A 21,697-nucleotide genomic window follows, 5' to 3' on the forward strand; every position below is an offset into this window, starting at 1 on the left:
GATAGTTATTTGGAAAAATACTTTTCTAGAAATAGAATAAGATTAAATTACCATATTTTTACTCTTAAATTACCTCTGATATATTTAGTTAAAATGTTAATATTATTATCAACATATAGAGTTATAATAAAGCAAATCTTCAGAATATCAAAATAAAGTTGTCTCTAAAATTAACATGCAGTATCTTACAGAGAATATTGTAAACTAAACTTAGAAACATTCCACATCCCCTAAAGGCTCAGTATATTCACAGATCTTCGCTTCACCTCCTAATTCTTTTCTGAGTCTTAACACATTCCAGCTTCACAGTCATCCATCAGGTGCCCAGATCTTCACGTTCTCCTCCACATATTCTCCCAACACCTTTTGTTGACCGAGTCGAAGCCTGGCTGATCCCTGATGACACCATTTCTCTGGCTGTTTATTATTTCAAACTCCAGCAACCTCCAACTCTAAGCCAGATCCTACCAGTGGCTACACATCTGTGTATTCAACTCCCTCTTTTTCAGCAGCAACCTGGACATCTCACACACATCTCGAATGCAAACTTTTCAAAAGTAAACTCATAATCCCCTTGCACAATTCCCCAACTCCACGTTAATTGCCAAACTAGTTCTTCATCTACTTCTTATTTAAGAATATGACCCCACCACTCATCCAGTAGTCATGCCAAATTTTGGGCCATCTTTGACAGTGGCTTCCTTTTTATATCTCAGATCTAATGTGTCAACAAATCCTACTCATTCTAGTTCCTAACTCTTTCTTGACAACGTCTCCTGCTCTTCATCTCTCCTGCTACAGTCATAGTACAGGCCATTGTTAAGGTTCATTCGGAACACCCCAACAGCTCACTAACTACTCCACCTTCTTCAATTTCCTCAATTCCTGCCCTCTCTGTGTCTATTTTCTTTGTGGAAGTCAAAGTGATTTTTTTTATTTTATTAACTTTGAGAGAGAGAGAGAGAGAGACAGAGAGAGAGGGAGGCAGAGACAGAGAAACAGAGAGACAGAGAGAATCCCAAGCAGGGATTGCTGTCAGCTCCATGCTCATGAACCATGAAATCATGACTGAGCTGAAATCAAGAGTGGGATGGTCAACTGACTGAGCCATCCAGGCACCCCTCAAAGTGATTTTTAATAAAAACAGAAATATAGTTATATCACCACCATGCTTACCTATCATTAAGTTCCCTTTACTCTTAAGGTAGAAATAAAGCCCTAACATAAGCCCAGGGATCTTTCTGGTTTGGTATCAATTTAGTTCTTCATACTTTCCTTGAGTCAAGCACTCTTTCACTGTTTCTGCTCCAATTATACTTACCTTCTTCGTGTTCCTAGGAATTCCAAGCTTCTTCCCACTTGAGACATTTGAACATACTCTTCCCTTTGGACGTACCTTGTTCTCCAGGTAATAGCACATCTAGTTTCCTCACTTCCTTCAGGTCTTTGCCAAGCATCAGCTTCTCAGTGAGTTTGTACTTGACCATATCCCCGCACTCCTATCCCTCTTTCATAGTGCATCTTTACTGCTAATTACCATAAAACATACTATATATGTTATTTATGTATCAGTGTACTGTCCTCTTTCAACTCAGAATGTGAGGTCTTTGAGAGCAGGTCTTTCTTCTTTGCTCATCGCCTTATCCCTAACTCCTAGAAGATTGCCTGCCAGTGAGGAGACACTCAATAAATGTTTCTCGAGGAACTAACAAATCTTATTTAACTCGAGTTCCTGATGATATTTGAAGTTTGTATTTTTACCTCTGTTTTTAAGATGAGGGAGCTGACTGCTAGCATCAGACACCAAGAAAGAGGCAGAACAGAGATTAGGATCTCAGCTGTTTGGCCAGTAAATATTCTGGTTGATGCCCTCATATGCACTTGCATGAATCAGGAAAATAAAGTGTTCCTTTTCACAAAATGGTTACAATTTTACGTGGGCATCCCTAGGGCACTCCATTTCCCTATTGCTATCTCATAAAGAAACAGATATCAGTATTATTTACCTTGGCATTGATGGGTTTCTGCCTGTAATTAGTCATGTGTGTGGTAAAATTTAGCTGACCTGAGGAGCATTCTCACCCCTGAAACATTGAAATACAGGAAATATTTGCATTTGACACAGTAAAAATATGGATGCTTCCTTTTTCAGTTCAACACATCCCAATAGGTGTAAATTGGCTTAAAATGGGATTCAGACATGTGTTTCATCTCTTCAAATATTGTGAACTTTTAAAATAGACTTTTCCTTAACAGGAACACAATTTGCCTTGCCAAGAATTATGTTATGAAATGAAAACTTTGGAAACTGCACGCTACATTCCATATTTATAATAGCGGAATCCCCACAAACCATTGTCACAGTTACGTTCACAAGAACTACCACAGCAAATACATTATTTCTTTGGAAAAACTTACTATATTTTCCCAAACTCAAGATCACAAAAGTTAGATAGTTATCCAGTTAAAATTGGTGATTTCAAACCTTAATCTTTGGTCTATTTTAATACCCAAATGTGATAAACAGAAGAATGTCCCCCTCAAAACGTCCATGTCCTAAACCCCAAACCTATGAATATGTTAAGTTACATAGCAAAGGATAATTAAGGTTGCTGAAGAAATTAAGGTTTCTAATCAACCGACCTTGAGATGGGAGGATTGTCCTGGATTATCTGAGTAATCCTGATATAATCAGATGGGTTCAAATAAATGGAAGAGGGAGGCAGAAAAGAGTCATCGTTACAATGATGTGATTGGCCATTTTTGGCTTTGAAGATGGAAAGGGAGCTCAAGACAAAATATATATGAAAATTTTGGAAGATGATAAACGTAAGAAAACTTACTTTCACCTGGAGCCTCCAGGAAGAGCAAAGCTCTGCCAACACCTTGATTTCATCTAGTAAGGCTCATTTCAGACTTCTGACCTCCAGAACTGTAAGATAATACATTTGTGTCATTTTAATACTCCAAGTTTAAATCTGTAATATTTTGTTTCAGCAGCTACAAAAAACTAATACACTGATATTTAAGGTATAACCTCAAATGGCGCTCAGAACTGTACTTTTCATATACAACTTTTGATTCATAACCTTTGAATCTGTAAGCAATATTTTAGAGTAGAAATGCTATTAGTGTATACATCTAGAGTTAAGTCTATAATTCTGAATCAGTAAGATGTCTGATCCCTGCAGGCAGAATCCCACATGTATTCTCTGAAGATATAGATACACCAGCCCATAGCTGTCATCGTAAATAATGACTTCTCCTCTGGATTCTGTATCAAATACAAACTTCTCTAAGAAGAATTCTTTGACAATAAAGTGTGTGAGACACCTAGTACCCCTGTGGTGACTTTTTAGTAAGACAGGCATGCTACTGAATATCAATAGGCATTGGTGGGAATATTAGCTGTATGTAATTATTTTCATCTGTAAAAAGGGTATAATAATAATATCTACTTTGTATACTTGCATGGATTAAAGACAATGATTCTTGGAAATAATTTCAAGAAAACATACACAGAAACAACTTAATATAGTTTAGCCGTTCTTGTCTTAATTTCAGAAGAAAATATTAAAATAATAATACATGCAAGAGTCAGGTGGGCATGGATTTAAATTCCGATTATTGTATCAGTTACTAGTTTTAGACATTTGCTAAATTATTTATTCCTCTAACATTTTCTTTCTTCAGCTATAAGATGTAGACCCACTCACCTATGAGATAACACATGGCTGGCATGTTAAGTGATCAATATACTGAAGTCAATGTTATTAATAATTGTTATCACAAGTACAAATTTAAATTGAATACATATCTTCTGGTTAGACCAATTAATTTATTTTGTCCTTCAATAAATGAAAGCTGAATAGAAATATATTAAATGTAAAACAGGGTTTGATATTACATTTTAAGTCCAGCTTTATCTTGAGAAGAGATGTCAAAAGTGATAATTCGTGAAGAACTTTTTCTCCCTATCCCCATTTCAGTTAAAAACTATTGTGTATTGAACTCAGTTGACTTGAAACTTGGGCTTCTACTGTATTTAGTGAATGACAAAAGCATTCAAATCATCTTTAGAATTGCCTTTCTAATATGAAAAGCTATTAAAAAGGGCTTTATGTTATTTTTAATTGTTATTTAAGTAAATACACTGCATTGCCATTTTTTTAAAAAATTAAGCAAAGCAGAAAATTATGGAGAAAAAATTTCAAGTCACCCAAATCACACCACCCAGAAGTGACTCTTATTTACATTTGATGACCATCATTTTAGAAATCTCAATTTTTATATGTACAGAGAGATACCAAAACCCATTTTCTATAGAATATTTAATTTTCACTGTTGGTGCTGCAGCATAAAAATTCCAATAGCTATGATATCCTTCTTTCTGTTCTTTATACACATTTTATAACTAGTACTATCTTAGAAAAATGTATAGACTTATAATGAAAGAAGTTACCACACTACAATGTTATTAGAAATTATCATTTTAAAATATTCTCTTTAGATGTCATTAGAAAGGTGTTAGAAAAGATAACATTGTATTCTTTTACTTCTATAAAATTTTCAAAAACTCTCTTTCCCTTTAACTTTGAATTTACCCTTTAATGACCATTAGACTACAATTTCCCTAACACATGTTATGTATGTGTGTGTGTGTGTGTGTGTGCGTGTGTGTGTGTTATTTTCAGAGAAGGGCTCTTAAAATTCTTATCTTTATTAAAAAACAAAGCTTTGTAAGCCCATTGTCAGGGTCAAATTTCCAAATTTTGTACATAAAAACTATCAATGAAATCTGTAGGTGACGCCCTTCAGCCCCACATTAAGATTATTGATGGAGCAGACACATGTGTAGAAGAGGGAAACTGCATAGAATTTTTGATGTTGTGTAGTGAGCTAGGCTCAATTCCCAGATAAATGCCTCCTTTCCACATATAAGACTTCCGAAATGTGAATGTTTGAATTTGTTCCACTGCAAAGTTGTAAATTACCATGTCATAAACTTTCCCAGTCATTCATGAATTGTCCAAACCAAGAATGCAAATGAAAGGTTTTACGGCATTCATTACAGATATTTATATTTGCACTTCTGGCATGATTTCAAGAAGTTGCTTTGAATTATTTAAAGAAAGCTATAACTCTGACTTTTCAGACTGCTTGAGAAAAATAAATTCACTCTTGGTGACTTGATAAAAATCATTCTCCTGAGTTTGCAACTCTGCTGGGCAGGTTCTGGTTCTTGGCTAGTTCAAGGCAGCATTAACTTGTAGCTACACATACTGATTTCTCTGAATCACCATAGGCAAAGTGGCCAACTTTCTTCTTACTAGAGATCTCAAAAATGTGCATTTAAACTTGAAGAATATGAGCCATCAGATAAATTTATTATTGTGCTTGAGAATAAAGTCTGCTCGCCCTGAGATTAATAATATCTGGATGTCTTGAATTTTTATAAACCATTTTGACATAGTTGCTCTACATTTTACTTTGCAGAAATGAGAATTTCAGTTGTGTGGAGAATTGCAGAACACAGATGTTCAGCTGCCAGGAGTTGAGCATCAAAAGGAACAGTAGCAGTGGAGAAGGGCTGGCTCAGCAAATGCCTATGTGATTTTCTTGTGGGTTTTGATAAGGGGGAAGATGGTAGTACCATTAACTAAGATACTGAGATGATGAAGTCAGAAAATGGGGAAATTCCAGAATATAGAGGAGGAGTTGCTGGGCAGATAAGTCAACAGTAATTTGTTTAAAATTACCCACTTTTGTTTTTTGGGTTTTTTGATGTGCAAGGAAGGAGAGCATCCAGTAGAAAGTGATTATGCATCTTGTCCAAAGTCCGTCAGCTAAAGAAAGTGAAGTTAAAAATTAAAACTCACGTTTTTTCTGGCCCCAAAATCAGTATCTTACCCCATATACTGGTTAAATAAAATCATGTATGTAAATGAAATAATCATTGAAAGGCATGTAACATAAGGAAACAATGAGATTAAGGTGGAACTCTGGAAAAGATCAACATTTAATATTTGGGAAAGTAAAAGAATCTTTTGAAGATCATTTAGAATTAGTCTGGATGATATTAAAAACCAGACAGAGTGATCTCTTGAAATCACAGAGAGCAAACAATCTCAAGCTGAAATGAGAAAAAGTCATTAGACAGGTCAGGAAACAAGAACACAAAATATTTTATCCAACTTCAATAATGAAATGGAATAGTGTGAAAAAAAATAAAAAAAGTGAACTGAGAACTAAAAATTGCAGTCTAGAACTAACTTCTCTGTGCCTCAACATTTTCAAACCCCAAATGAGTAGTGTGTAGGCAAAAACACTGATCATCCTTTCCAAATTTGTAATAGTCCAGGAAGAATTCAAGGCATGGCTCTAGGGAAGGGAGAAATTTTATATTTAATTTTGTTAAGGAATAGGAGAACTGCTAAATTCTATGACTAACTACCTTACCTTTAAATTAGAGCTATTTTATAGCCAATCCCAGATTGTTAACACCTTCTTTTAGTTTGGGTAGTCAATTTATTTCAATATAAATATACCATTTGCACTGTAATGCTCACTTATCCCAATAACAACAACAACAAAAAAGGAAAAGTTAAAGAAATTCTAATGAACAAGGAAAAATAACTGAAATTTCTAAAGGTAGACCCCATTTTATTTTTTGCCTGCTTAGGTGATTTCTTTCCTCTGGTTATTATGTTAAGAATATTTGATCCCATGAGGTTTGATTTTGTACTTACTACATGATAAATGCTTACTAGAAATCGATATAGGTCAGATATGTTTATAATAAAATTTCAATACTCTTGAGTGAACTGCCATGTTAGCAAACACTGAGTAATAATTAGATTACTCATTCATATTGTAAAATGAGAATCAAAATGGTTTTCCCGTAGGGGGTGATATTTCAGTATCTCTCATGTTTGAGTAGGGGAAGATTTAACAGTAAAAATAACTTATAATCATTGCATTTATTGTTTCTTAAGTGTAATAAAATCTTATACGGAGCTGAATTAGATATATATGGTATATTTCTTAAAATAGTTACGGCCCCAAATGTCTTTTTCCTATGTCTCATTCTGTACTAAAATGTAATTTTCTCAATTTTTGATTCTAAAATATAAGAATAATTGTCTAACCTAAGATATCTATAGATAAACAATGGTCAATCATAATACTTGCGTTAGGACGTGATCGTAGGAAAAAATAGAAAGATTCTATACATAAATTTATTTATGGAAATTAAAACTTTTTATTAGCATATGAAATGTAGTATGAAATCCTGAAATATTAAAACCTATATAAATTAGTTTACACAGAAATTTTCAAACTTGTATGTCCATCAAATCTGTTTTCCATAATATCTTTCAACATACAGTGGAATTATTGATACAAATAATGTAATTAGTAGAGTGTGAGTATAGCCCCCTTATTAAAATTTATTTAGGGGCGCCTGGGTGGCTCAGTCAGTTGAGCATCTGACTTTGGCTCAGGTCACGATCTCACGGTTTGTGAGTTCGAGCCCTGTATCCGGCTCTGTGCTGTCAGCTCGGAGCCTGGAACCTGCTTCAGATTCTGTCTCTCCCTCTCTCTCTGGCCTTTCCCCTCTCGACCTCTGTCTCTCTTTCTCTCTCAAAAATAAACATTAACACTTTTTAAAAAAAATAAATAAAATTTATTTATACTCACTAGATGTTGGTTATACCATACCAATTTTGGGGGAGGCAACGTAACCCATTTTCTGAAATTCCTATTTTTATTTCCTAGATTACTTGAATCATTTTCATAGCAAACTTGATCAGCCTTATAATTAAAATTTCCTATAAGATACAATCACATCATGATTCAGAGTGTCATTTGCTAAACTAATCATAAACATATTTTAGTAAAAAAAATTACTATATTCCAATTTTACAAATAGAAAGCTAAGACTTCTCATTTCAGAGTATATTGGCAAACTATTAGAATTCTTTGAATTAACAGCAATGTTTTTCATTGCCACTGAATACTAGACAATGTTTTCCATCTGTTACTCAAATGATTCTCTGGCATACAAAGACAGTAATTTTGTTCTGATTCTTTGCACACAGTTAAGGGAATCTGTTGCAATATGATATATATGAAGAGTCATATGCACTGGGAAGATGTGTATATTCCTCAGTATTGCTTCTTTATTCAACAAGAGAAAAAATGGATTTTATACAATTCAATATTTTTTAAACTTCCAGATTTCAGAGAGGTATGAGTATACTATCTTATACCTATGATGTGTATTTATTTCCAGGATATTTTAACAAATTTATTTCCTTTCTCTCTCCTTTCCCCTCTATCTTACTTGTAAGGAGCACATCTTTATAGCAGTATCCCTTAGAAGACACATTAGGAAACCTAGTATCCATCATTTCCAATTATGTTATCCTTACTTTTTTTTAACTTAGATGTTTTAAGTTAATTTTTTTCTTTACTTAGTAAAATACATTTTTAAAAAATTTTTAATGTTTATTTTTGGGACAGAGACAGAGACAGAAACAAAGCACAAGCGGGGAAGGGGCAGAGAGAGCTGGAGACGTAGAATCCAAAGCAGGCTCCAGGCTTTGAGCTGTCAGCACAGAGCCCAACCTGGGGCTTGACTTCATGAACTGTGAGATCATGACCTGAACCAAAGTTGGATGCTTAACCTACTGAGCCACCCAGGCACCCTAGTAAAATATTTATTAACATCAGATCATATGGGTTTAGTCATAGCAAACTGAAATGTTATTTTGGATTCTGGAAAGAAAGATGTGAGTTGACAAATATAACTGTTCTTGAAAACAGAATACATAAGGGTTTTAATTTAATTCAACTATTTAGTTTAATTTAATCTATAATGTGATAACACTGTTTACAAAGACTGAATTCCAATTTTTATGTTTTGTAGTCATGCAAAATTATGTGTTGTTTTATATTCAGAAAGCAAGTGTGTGTGTGTGTGTGTGTGTGTGTGTGTGTGTATACATGTGTGTTTGCGTGTGTATGCTCATATATGAGCTTAGGTGCTACTGAAATTACTTATAGATAAACTATGTTGAAGGTCTGCCTTGCAGTCTACATAGAATGTCTGTGAAAGTATACAAGACTAGTTTTCCTTTTACATTGTTTACATATTACGACTAGCAGATAAAACTAGTGAAGAGTTTACAAACTGGTTATAAATACCTTGGATTTGGCTTTATTCCTCCCTAGATCCCCAACCCCTCAAACCCTAAGGCATAATATACTAATAACCCAAAGCCCCTGAGAAAGAAATAATATTGAATTTCTTTCCATGCAGTCTAAATTACGATAATAAGGAACCATATCATTGAGTACACTTACCAATAAAATGGATTTTGAATTTATCTTGAAATGATAATTCCCGGGGGCGCCTGGGTGGCTCAATCAATCAGTTAAGCATCTCTTGATTTCAGCTCAGGTCATGATCTCACAGTTGTTAGACTGAGCCCTGCGTCTAGCAGTGCACTGAGCATGGAGCCTGCTTAAGATTCTCTATCTCTCTTTCCCTCTGCTCCTCCTCTGTTTATGTGTGCACATGCAAGCAAACTCTCTCTCTCTCAAAAAAAAAAAAAAAAAAAATCACTAACTTACCCATAAACATTTACAAATTCTATTCTTCCTCATTTTCTAAATCTCACTTTCAAATCTAAAAGAGTTGTTTGAAGAAAAAAATCCTTCTTGTTAGTGATGGTCCTAAAATGTCAATACTCAAAAATATTTACACATAGGGTGAAAAAAGATGTATAATACTCTCAGGTATATTGAATTGTTTACATTTACCAATATAACAGAAAACAGGAAGATTGACATAGAGTCAGATAATTATTTGGTAAGTAAGAGAGAGCCAAAACTGAGTATTCTGGAAGAAAATGAAGCAACAATTTAAAGAGGATTTTGAAGTTTTAGAATCGTATGTATAAAAACTGAATTATAAACCAGTAGTGAACATAGACTAAAATGAGTTCAGAATGAACAGTAAATGGCACATGGGAACTCAATAAACACCAAATGAATGAACCAATTAACATATCATGGTAACTTCTCATTATTTTAGCAAAAGAAAATAAAGATTAGAAAGATGCTTGCAAGAAAGAACCAAATATAGAAACCTCCAATCTTAATTATTGATTTATATGAAAAGAAAGAAAAATATACAGCAGAAAAAAAAAGAGATTGTGGATAGTCATTCAGAAAGCAATGTAGGGGTGCTTGGGTGGCCCAGTAGATTAAACGTCTGACTCTTGACTTTCGCTCAGGTCATGATCTCATGGTTCATGAGATCAACCCTGCTTCGGGCTCTATGCTAATGGTGTGGAGCCTGCTTGGAATTCTCTCTCTCCCTCTCTGTCCCTTCCCCATGCATGTGTGGTCTCTCTCTCTCTCAAAATAAATAAATATTAAAAAAGAAAACAATATAAAAATAATACATTTTAATGTCAATTTACAAATAAAGATAAATTGAGTTGGTAGCATAAAACTGAGATTGGGGATAAAGTTGAGAGCATTAAAATATTAGGAAGATATTTTTACAAAGGAACTCTATGCATGTTGATAAAATATAATGTGTAGTACTCCAAAAATAGGACGTTAAGGATAATATAGGGGCACCATATACTAAATTTCAAATAAGAAATGACACTTTTAGAATTTTCCAGACAAGAGGGGGTTTCTCACTCAAAGTTGTGATAAAGAAGAGATTGTGAAGATGTCAGTCATCATGATGGCAAGCCAAAGCCGGGTAGAAATTGAAGTTAGAAAATGGCACAAAGCCATGTAGTAAAGAGAAATGTCCAATTGAGCCTGTTTTTAAGGACCATAAAATTTACACAATTGTTGAACATATAATACCATTCCTAAGAATTAATCATGAGACTATGAAGCAAATGCATTTTAACTAATAGTTATCCATGTTAAAAAATAGTAATATCTAAGATTTTTAGAGCTTAAATGACAAAAACTCCAAAATGTTATGTGTACAATTAAAACTCATTTATTTGAATAAAGTCCAAAATGAAACAGAAATATACAAACTATTTTGAGTTGAAGTACATTTTGAAAGTCTAAGTGTTTATGTTGTGTGTTTTATGTTAAATAATAATGCATATTATAATAAAACTTGAGCAAAGGGCAATAAAAAGTAAGGGCATCTATAGTTGTTTCATCCAGACATAACCACAGAACTTTTAATATTATTTTTATTTTAATCACACTGTAGGTGGGTGACAGGTTTTTTTTTTTTCTTTCCTTTACATCTTGTACACAGTCACTAGAAACATCCTGTTGTGTTCTGTTTTATTTACAATATAATAATTATTTTTCATTGTGATTAACATTTTGATATTTAGTTTAATCATTCCTCTCTTGGGGTGCTAGTGTGGCTTAGTCGGTTAAGCAACAGCTCTTGGCTTGGCTCAGGTCATGCTCTTGCAGGTTCGTAGGATCCAGTGTTGAGCTCTGCCCTGACAGAGCAGAGCCTTCTTGGGATTCTCTTCCTCCCTCTTTCTCTGCCCTTCCAACCCTCCCACCTCTCTCTCTCAAAATAAGTAGACTTGAATCATTCTTCTCTTAATCACAATTTAAGTTGTACGCATTGATTTGTTCTTATACATGTCGTAAAACATGGTATTTTAACCTGAAATAGCAAGCTGGTCTATCAGGAATCTTGCCACAAATATGTTTTGTTCCCTAACCCTTGTCTAAAAAAAAGTAGATGAGCACTGAAGAGACAGAGAACATGGAAAATGGTGAGGTGTCTATCTCCTATCTTTGCTTCAGAACCTAGATCTGATTCCTAGGAGGAACTACCAGGAGAATGCGACATTTGAACCAAGAAGTGAATAACAGGAAAGTGGCAAACGCAACTCCTTCAGGATAACCTGTAACAGTATGTGCAGGAGCCCTGAGAAAAGACCCAGCATATGGTGCTTGAGAACCAGAAAGGCCAGAGTGTCTGATGAGCAATGAGTGGGGAGGAAATACTAAGAAGTATGTAGAAAAGGTGAGCATAGGCCATTTCAGGTAAGGTATTTGGGTTGCAGAAACAAGAATATATTTGTTCTAAGGGAATGATATGATTCATATTTAAAACAGTAAGACTATGTTTTAGACATTTGAAAAAAGGTACACAATGCTAATTTTTTTTTAACGAGAGTTAAAGCAGACTCACTTAAAAATTATAAAAATAACCCAAGTCATGTACAGATGGGGGAAGGAAATCTACTTCTTCCTTAAAAGGAGCATATAAATTGGTGAGGTTTTTTTGTCTAATAATTCATTTATTAGCATCGTCTACAAATTCAACTCAATAGGAAAAAAATAACTATTTTTCATGCCTGTTTAAAATTCATCATTGAACACAAAATGTTTCTTAGCCTTAGCATTAGCTAATACCTGAGCAGTCTGTAAAATTTCTTTCTTTTTTGGCGGCAGCGACTGCAGCCAACAGAAGGGAGCAGGTACTATGCCCGTCCTAAACTCTGCGCACGCGCAGTGGGTGCGGCCCATGACACCATGGCCACCTATGCTAGTCCAGCCCCTTTCCTAAAATTTCTTATTTTAATTAAAATGATAAAGAAGTAGAAATGCCTGTGTTAAGTAACACAAAGAAAATTAACATGAGTACAAAGTAGTTTAATCTGCTTAAAAGAATTGAAAGAGTCTACAGAGTTTCGAGGGAGTTCATGACACATTTCCCCCCCTTATTTTTGTGGTAAAAATATGTGGATATCTAATAAACAGTATAGTAAAAGAATATGAAGAATAATTAGTCATATTGTCAAAGTTATTAAGTGATATATCTATAAAATTCAAAAGTTTAATTCAAAAAGAGTAGCCACAGTAATAGTAGACCTGGGTATGAAAGCAGATTCCTGGTTGAACAGATGTTTGTAGCACCATAGTTTGAGGATGCAAGAGGTTAAAGGGTTGGAAAGTATAGAAAAGACGATATTAAAACTGTTGAATCACTATATTGTACCCCTGAAAGTAATGTAACAGTGTATGAAAACTAATAAATATTCTATTTTTTTTAAGTGTGGAGGTCGTTAGGGTGTGACGTAATCCAACATGACTGGTGTTCTTATCAAAAAAGGAATTCTGCCACAGACACAGGCATTTACATTGTAAGACTATGGGAAGACACATAGGGAGAAGGTGATTTGAAGATGAAGGCAGAGGTTAGAGTGATGCATCTACAAACCAAGGAGTGACAAAGATTGCCAGCAAATGACCAGCAGCTAGGAGAGATGCGAGGAATAGAGATTTTCCCTCATAAAGAATAGCCTCCAGAACTGTGAGGCAACATGTTTTTGTTGTTATAAGCTACTTAGTTTGTGGTAGTTTGCTGCGATAGCCCTAGGAAACTAATATAATAACATATTTTAAGAGGAAGTGGGTGGGCACTGTGACATTTATCACTAACAACTTATTTTAATGCCCTTATCACTCTTTCCATGTCTGAGTTCACTGCTTAGATCATAACCTTTGATTACATTTTTGATTATTTTGGAGATACGATCTCGGAATCAGTGGCTTTTAGTAGTTGCCATAAATCATAGAAGATAATGTAAGTAAACAGCATTTAATTATAATCTGTTTCTCAATTATTGTCTAGATGTTTTATTCAGTTATCAAAAAAGTATTTCAAGGGGCTACTATGTTCAGCATTGTACTAAAGCTTGGAATGGTGAAATATTCCCACTTTTTAATGTAGAAATGATGAGGCAGAGGACAATATCTGAATGCTTATATTTATGGGATGCCTAGCCATACCAGTAACAAGAGTTTCACTTTCCACTCAAGGAATCTCACATTATCCTCAATAACTACTTATAATGTACCAGAAATTCATCTCAGTGGAGTATACTGCATCCATTTATTCCACTTGTTTTTTTTTTTTTTAATTTCCTGGTAGGCAGCAGTTAATGAATTTAAAGTTTCTTGAAAGCAGATCAGAAATATGCAGTTTCTGAATTGAATAATATTTATATCTTTCAGTATTTATAATTTCCCATAGTTTTGTACACCACTTTTTTTGTTTATTTAACATTTGTTATGCCAGCGAAAAGCCAAAAAAGGAATCATGTACATTTGGTTACAGGACTTTGGATGGCAGCAGACAGTTGAAGAACAGAAAACTGGGAGGCAAATACTAAAATGAAGAGAAGTTGCCACTAAAGACATGTCAAGTAAGTAGTTGCTGTGACTTAGGTCAAAAAGGTTGCTGTCTGTTTTCTCCTGTAGAATTTTGATGGATTTCTGTCTCACATTTAGGTCTTTTGTCTATTTTGAATGTCTTTTTTGTGTAAGGTGTAAGAAAGTGGTCCAGTTTCATTCTTCTGTGTGTCACTGGTCAGTTCTTTTAGCACCATTTGCTAAAGACACTGTCTTTTTTCCATTGGATACTTTTTCCTGCTTTGTGGAAGATTAGTTGGCCATCTATTTGTGGGTCCATTTCTGGGTTCTCTATTCTATTCCATTGATCTTTGTGTCTGTTTTTGTGCCAATGCCATACTGTCTTGATTATTAGAGCTTTTTAATACAGCTTAAAGTCCAGAATTCTGATGCCTCCAGCTTTGGTTTTCTCTTTCAACATTACTTTGGCTATTTGCAAAAATGGACTATTGGGACCTCATCAAGATAATAAGCTTCTGCACAGTGAAAGAAACAATCAACAAATCTAAAAGACAACAAATGGAATGAGAGAAGATATTTTCAAATGACATATCAGATAAAGTGCTAGTATCCAAAATCTATAAAGAACTTACCAAACTCAACACCCAAAAAACAAATGATCCAATGAAGAAATGGGTAGAAGTCATAAATAGATACTTTTCCAAAGAAGACACCCAGATGGCTAATAGACACATGAAAAGATGCTCAACATCACTCATCATCAGGGAAATACAAATGAAAACCAACATGAGATACCACCTCACATCTGTCAGAAAGGCTAAAATTAATCCAGGAAACAACAGATGTTGTTGAGGATGTGGAGAAAGGGGAACCCTTTTGCATTGTTGGTAGGGATGCAACTGGTGCAGCCACTCTGGAAAACAGTATGGAGTTTCCTCAAAAAATTAAAAATAGAATAACCCTATGACCCAGCAATTGCACTACTAGGTATTTATTGAAAGGAGGGATAATTTGAAGGGGCACATGCACCCCAATGTTTAGGCAGCACTATCAACAATAGCCAAATTATGGAAAGAGCCCAAATGTCCATCAGTTGATGAATGGATAAAGAAGATGTGGTTTATATATGCAATGGAATACTACTTGGCGATGAAAAAGAATGAAATCGTGTCATTTGCAACAGTGTTGATGGAACTAGAGGGTATTATGCTAAGCAAAATAAGTCAGTCAGAGAAAGATAGCTATCACACAATTTCACTCATATGTGGAATTTGAGAAATTCAACTGATGAACATGGGGGAAGAAAAGGAAAAATAAGATAAAAACAGAGAGGGAGGCAAACCAAAAGAGACTTTTAAATACCAAGTACAAACTGAGGGTTGCTGGGGAGATGTGGGTGAGAGGATGGGTTATTAGGTAAAGGATGAAAGAAGAAGTGGAAGATTTTCTTAAGTATCCTCAAAGAGTTAAAAATATAATTGATGATAAAACTAAGATGATTCTACTTCAATTTGAAGCATTAATATGATGCATTAATGAGAAATATATAGCGGTAGTTACATATAATTTCATAATGTATATCATAAGTATGTATTTTGATATGGTAATCCTCTTAAAAGCATTTAGCCAATCATTAATTGCTTCACTCTAAATTCTAAATGTTTAACAGAACTTATTAATTCTAGTAGACTTTTTGTTGAATCTTTGGGATTTTCTATGTAGACATTATATCATCTGCCAACAAAGACAATTTTATTTTTTCCTTCTCAATCTATATACTTTTCATTTCCTTTTTTCTTTTCTTTTTTTTTCTTATTGATTTAGCTGGGTCTTCCAGTATGATGTTAAATAGCAGTGATGAGAGAGGACAGTCATACTTTTTTCCTGATCTTAGTAAAATAGTATCTATTTTCTCGCCATTAAATATGAGATTGTTGCAGGTTTTTTTTTTTTTTAGGTGCTTTTTACGAAGTTGCAGATATTCCCCTCTATACAATAAATTTTCTGAGAATTTTTGTTATGAGTACATGTTGGGTAGAGCATACAGTTTTTACGTAAATTGTGTCTACTTGTAAACATAAAAACGTTTTAACTCTAAGTTAGTTTAATTTTTGTTTTAAATGATAACTTTGGCTATCAGTCGAAAATAGTAATCTAAGTGATTTCAGTTTCTAAGCTTTCCAATGTTACATCTAAGTTTTGGGGTCTCTCATATTATGAAAGTATTTGGAGGTAGCTCAGTCTGATAATAGATGCCATCTATCCCTTTCGCCATGAGCCCAGTCATGTATTTCCCCTTGGGCGTAACTGAGGATGGCCTTTCCCTAAGTAGCCTTTGTTCCTCTCTTTTGGTCTATTGAGTTGTGGCCAGTTTCTGCTGTAGCTTTCTATGCTTGAGGACATGGGAATTTTTCTGTTCCATTTAATTTACACAGGGAAATAGGAAATGTCTATAAGGTTTTCTTAGGCCACATTCTCAACACAACTACTTCTTGAAGTTTGCTTGAGAGTCTGTAGGGCAGGCCATCAGACTGGAAATTAGGGCAGGGTTTCTATATTATAGTCTTGAGACAGAAAGAATGTCTTCTTCTCCAGCAAGCCTATTTTAACACTTAAATATCCATCCAATATTTGAATTATTGGATAAGGTCCACCTGCGTTATCAATGATAATGTCTCTTACATAATGTCAACTAATTGTAAATGATAGTCACAGCTACAAAATACCTTCGTAGTGACATCTAGACTAGATGCCACTTCAAGTGTTTGACCAAACAACTGGGCACCATAGCCTAGCCAGGTTGACACATAAATTTATCCATCAAAGCCTCATTCTAATTTTTCATAAAATTTTCTACAATATATTTTAATGTTACATTTTAGTTTCTAAATTTGAAATTGTTTGCACCTTTAATGGACACTTTTCTGTAGAAAACTGTATTTTTAAAATACTCTCATACAGGTTCTAAGGAATTTGTAAACTCAGAGCCGCTTCTGCTAAATGGAACATACACCTAATTCTATTATTTTGTATTGAAATGTGTAAATATTTTAGCTCAAATATTTCCACAGGTACTACTTTTTGCTCCCAATCAGAGTGGTTTTCTTCAGTAAATATTTTTATAAGATTAAGTTTTTCAAGTAAGTTTTCTTTCTTTATTATTCCATTGAATGTTTGACAAATTTAGATTCTGCAAAAGCATGGAATAAGATTTTTCAGTGAAGAAGCATTTTGAACCATTGTTACTTCTTTCTAAAAAGAAACATCTCATAACACAAAATAAATTATTGTAGATTATAAACATTTGAAGAATATTCAGACTCTTTGTACTTTCTACAGCTGCCCTATGAGTCTCTGTTTTTTAGGATATATGTCATATACCCCTGTCCTATAATTTCTCAAAGACATCTTGGATTTTATGGATTTTTCATTCCATAACATGGGTTGGAGAATAACTGGCTATTACACAAAGTAGCTGGTATGTCAGCAATATTGAATACTTGCCCTAGTACCTCTCCAGAACAGAGGAGTTCCTATTTTTCTTAACTTTATTTAGTCAAGAATGCTATGCATGACAGTAAAAAGAGGTCACTAGTATCTCCAAGGTTACTATCATCCTTATGTTTAATGATCTCATGGAAAAGACAGTACATACAGTACATATGTGTGTGTGTGTGTGTGTGTGTGTGTGTGTGTGTGTGTGTGTAAATCTTGGGGAGATTTATTGATTGATTTACTCCCTTGGGTTGTTCATCCCTGAACCAACTGGTGTGACCAGGTGGATAGGATTTGCTGATTGGCTAATCTTTGCCAAGTGGACAGCCCAGTTCTTGGGAACATAGGACCATGAAATTGACAGCTCAAATAGAAAAAAGAAGTTCTCAGTTGGAGAGGATCCTGGGGATAAAAAGTACCATAAATTCACTATAGTGTACTGGTAGGGGAGTTGTCTAGAAACCGGCCTTGATAGAATAGAGAGTATATATTGTGATAGTGGAAGGATGTTGTTTAGTTAAGATGGGAAAGAATAAGGATAATCTTTAAATTCAATCAGTTTTAGATTAATAAAAGGAAATTCTAGCATCAGAAATAAAAAGAAGAAAACACTTTGTAAACTGGTGTTCTACACAAATTTTTCATATTTTTTCTTTCTATACCAAAAAATAACCATTAAACTGTATTTTGCGTGAATCGTGTTGCTCTAGGTTTGCCTGTGAATTGAGGCTAAAGGATAACAAATTACCCTAAGTTCCTTGACCCTCTACTTCTTATTGATTGTGGAATATTTGTTTATGTCTATACATTTTGGTATTTATACACTGAAAACTTCGGGAAGTAGTCATATACTTTACTCAATATAAACATAAAATGAAAAATGTTGAGGCGAATAATATACATAGCTTAAAATCACCTTCTGTGTCTTTTTACTACTTGCAAATTCTGGAGCTGGAAGGATTTATTTATATACACTTTTATTTCAGTAATTTATAAAGGCTGCTCATTACTGTTGAGGACATTCAGAAATGTCCTTGACAATAGAAAGAAATTATAAAGGCAGCAATACATTTGGTTAAAAAGGGTATAAAATGACCTATGACAGCTAATACATTTGTGATAAAAAGAACAAGGTCACAGCAGTGAAAATCAAATATAACCACAAAGGAATTCTCTTCAAAAACAGTAAAACATAGCTTTTGGAGATAGTAGTCATTAGCTACAGCATTTAATGATAGAGAAGAGATAATGTTTGGGGAAGATAACTAGTAGAATGCTCTGATAAGGGATGGAACATAAAAAAATAGTTTAAAGTATTTAAGTGTTGCTTAAAAGGTTAGATAAAATGAATCAGGAATCTGAGTCATAGATTTAGGCCTGGTTCACTAATTCACTGCATGACTTGTGTCAAATAATTTCACATATTAATTTAACTTTGAGAAAGGAAGCCTGGGAGGTGGAATCATAAGGGTGTTTTAAGAGGCCACATATTAAAATTATTTTGTGATGGAATCTAGGCTGACAGTTTAAAAAAAATATGACATAATGGAAACTCATGACTGTAATGAACATAAATGGAACTAAAACATGACCCATTAAAGGTGATGTAAGCAGAAAGAGTTAGGGGTCCCCAGAAAAAGAAAGACAGACATAGCTTTCTTGGCCTAAGAAAAGTCAGATTAGGCAGCCAGCCATTTTGTGAAAACATTTAAGAACAAAGAGCCACTATCAGGCCAGGAGATAGGCTAATCCTATCAAGGACAATAAATCAGTGGTAAAACTCCCAGTGCTGGCTCAAAAGTGAAGATTGACCTGAAGTGCATTCTTGAGTTATCTTTGCAGGATCTAAACCCCTTTGAGCACTCAAGATACCAGGCGACTAAATCCAGAGTATTGATGATGGCAGACCCTTGTCGGCCCTCCTGACTTCTACCTGGACTAGTCACCTTGAGGTGACTTTGCCCCAGTTCCATGCTGAAATCCCTTTTGGGAAAGTCCCTTCATGAATATGTATGGCCCTTTACCCTGAAACCTCCCCATTTTTGTTCTTTGAGGAGACTCTGCTTTGGGGAATATCCCAGGTGTTCCTTTTTACTTGTTGCAAGTAAAACCCTTCCTTTTCCTATTCTTTGGTTTGGCTGTGTCTTTTGGCTCAACACCCACCAAGAGGTGAACCCAGTTTCAGGTAACAGTGAAGGGACATTAAATATCAAAATGTAATAAGCAAGAGTCATTTCCCAGGATCTCAAACCATGTTACATCAATTTTTATGTATTACAGCAATTGTTATTAGGTATAAAAATAATATGATTGCAGACCATTTAGAATATATTTTGTGTAAAGGGAAACCATGCTCTATTTGGATTAGGGATTTTTCATTCATCCATTGAAATAATTTATGGAAACTAGACCAAATATTCAAGGGTTTCTAGGACGATTTAGAATAATATTATTTTCTCAAAGCTTGTGATCAATTTGATATTTCTAAAGTAGATATAAGTAACTCTGGACTTTATAAATGTGCATTATTTACTTCTACCTCTCCTCTGCCTATTCTTCTGTAATAACTGCCTGGCTCCAAAGGATTAATATCTCTACCTTCTTTCCTTAGCATGATATGCATGATCACCTTCAGAGCATGCACAAAACAAATGAGCTGTTTTCCTGGGATAGCACCACGCTATATGTCATATTTCATGAACTGTCTAGCATTTTTATTTAGGGGAGCCATAGCATTATTCCACTTAACATGGATAATTAAAAGCGGACTACCTGGATCAAATAGTCAAAACTCCAAGACTTTCAAAACAGAAAAACATTCATTATGTTCTTTCTTTTATCAGAATCCTCAATTGTAAAGTCTCTTTCTGTTAACAACTTCTGATTTCTTACATCATAAATTATACTGAAATACAGAAGTGTAACTATTATGGTAGAATGTCTACTAGAATTGTCAAGAGGAATGTGTACTCCTGAGAGTGTACCAGTGTTCTGTACCTGACTTTATAAGCTTCTTTATTGTACATCCTCAATGTTTTCACTGGGGAAGGAAGATACATTCAAAATAATAAAAATAAATAAAAAAAGAAGGAAAAAGAAAAAGACAAAAAAAATATGAGTGAATTAGTGGACAACGACAGAGGCATCAGGAAAGGAAATAATCCATGTGATAGGTGGTGCTGATAAACACAGGCATTAAAATTTTCTCATTTCCTGAAAAGAATCCCCCTGATTTTCTCTATTTATAAGAAATGTCTATGGAAAATGAAGTTATTAATAGTATCCAATAGGACTGAGATAGCCCAAAAACGAAACTGAAGAGGGCATTTAGGTGAGTAGTTGAGGGCATAATCACAAACTTAGAACATTAATGGTCTTGTGCATTAAACTATGAACTTTGTGCTTTTTCCAAAAAAAATTATACAGTGCTTCTAAATACATTTAACTCAAAATGTTGGTCAAATTTGTGTTTTAGAAAGTGGGCCCTGTATAACTATGGCATTTTGCATTGGTTTTTATAAGACAAAGGAAACTTCCTAATATTGAGTGAGAAATGTATCTTAAGACCAGATCTTCTATAACTATTGAGTGCTGGGCACATGGTGAAGACACTTTAGTGAGTTAATTGATTAATTACTTAATGTAGAAAACCTTTCAGGATATAATCATGCTTCTGTGTCAATACTGTGGACAGAAAATGTAGGAATTGAGACCATACAATAAATGCGAATAGCTAAAAGAACATAGGTATTACCTGTTGTTGAACTTGATTATGAAATATCTATGTTCTCTGTATAGCTCTAGAGAGAGAGAGATTTTTATTTTTTGAAAGTATTACTTATTCAAACCAAACTCTTTTATTTCCTTTTCAATGGTATGCATCTTAATGTATGCTCCATTTGGTGGAGCATACAAATATAAAAATAAGATTATTTTAGAAAACTTACTTTTGAGGTGCACAACAGTCTGGACCATGGCAGTAGCTACAAAGCCACTTCTGAGGTAGGGTGTATATCGAAACAGA

This window comes from Panthera uncia, chromosome C2, assembly GCF_023721935.1.
Source record: "Panthera uncia isolate 11264 chromosome C2, Puncia_PCG_1.0, whole genome shotgun sequence".
Classification (NCBI taxonomy): Eukaryota; Metazoa; Chordata; class Mammalia; order Carnivora; family Felidae; genus Panthera; species Panthera uncia.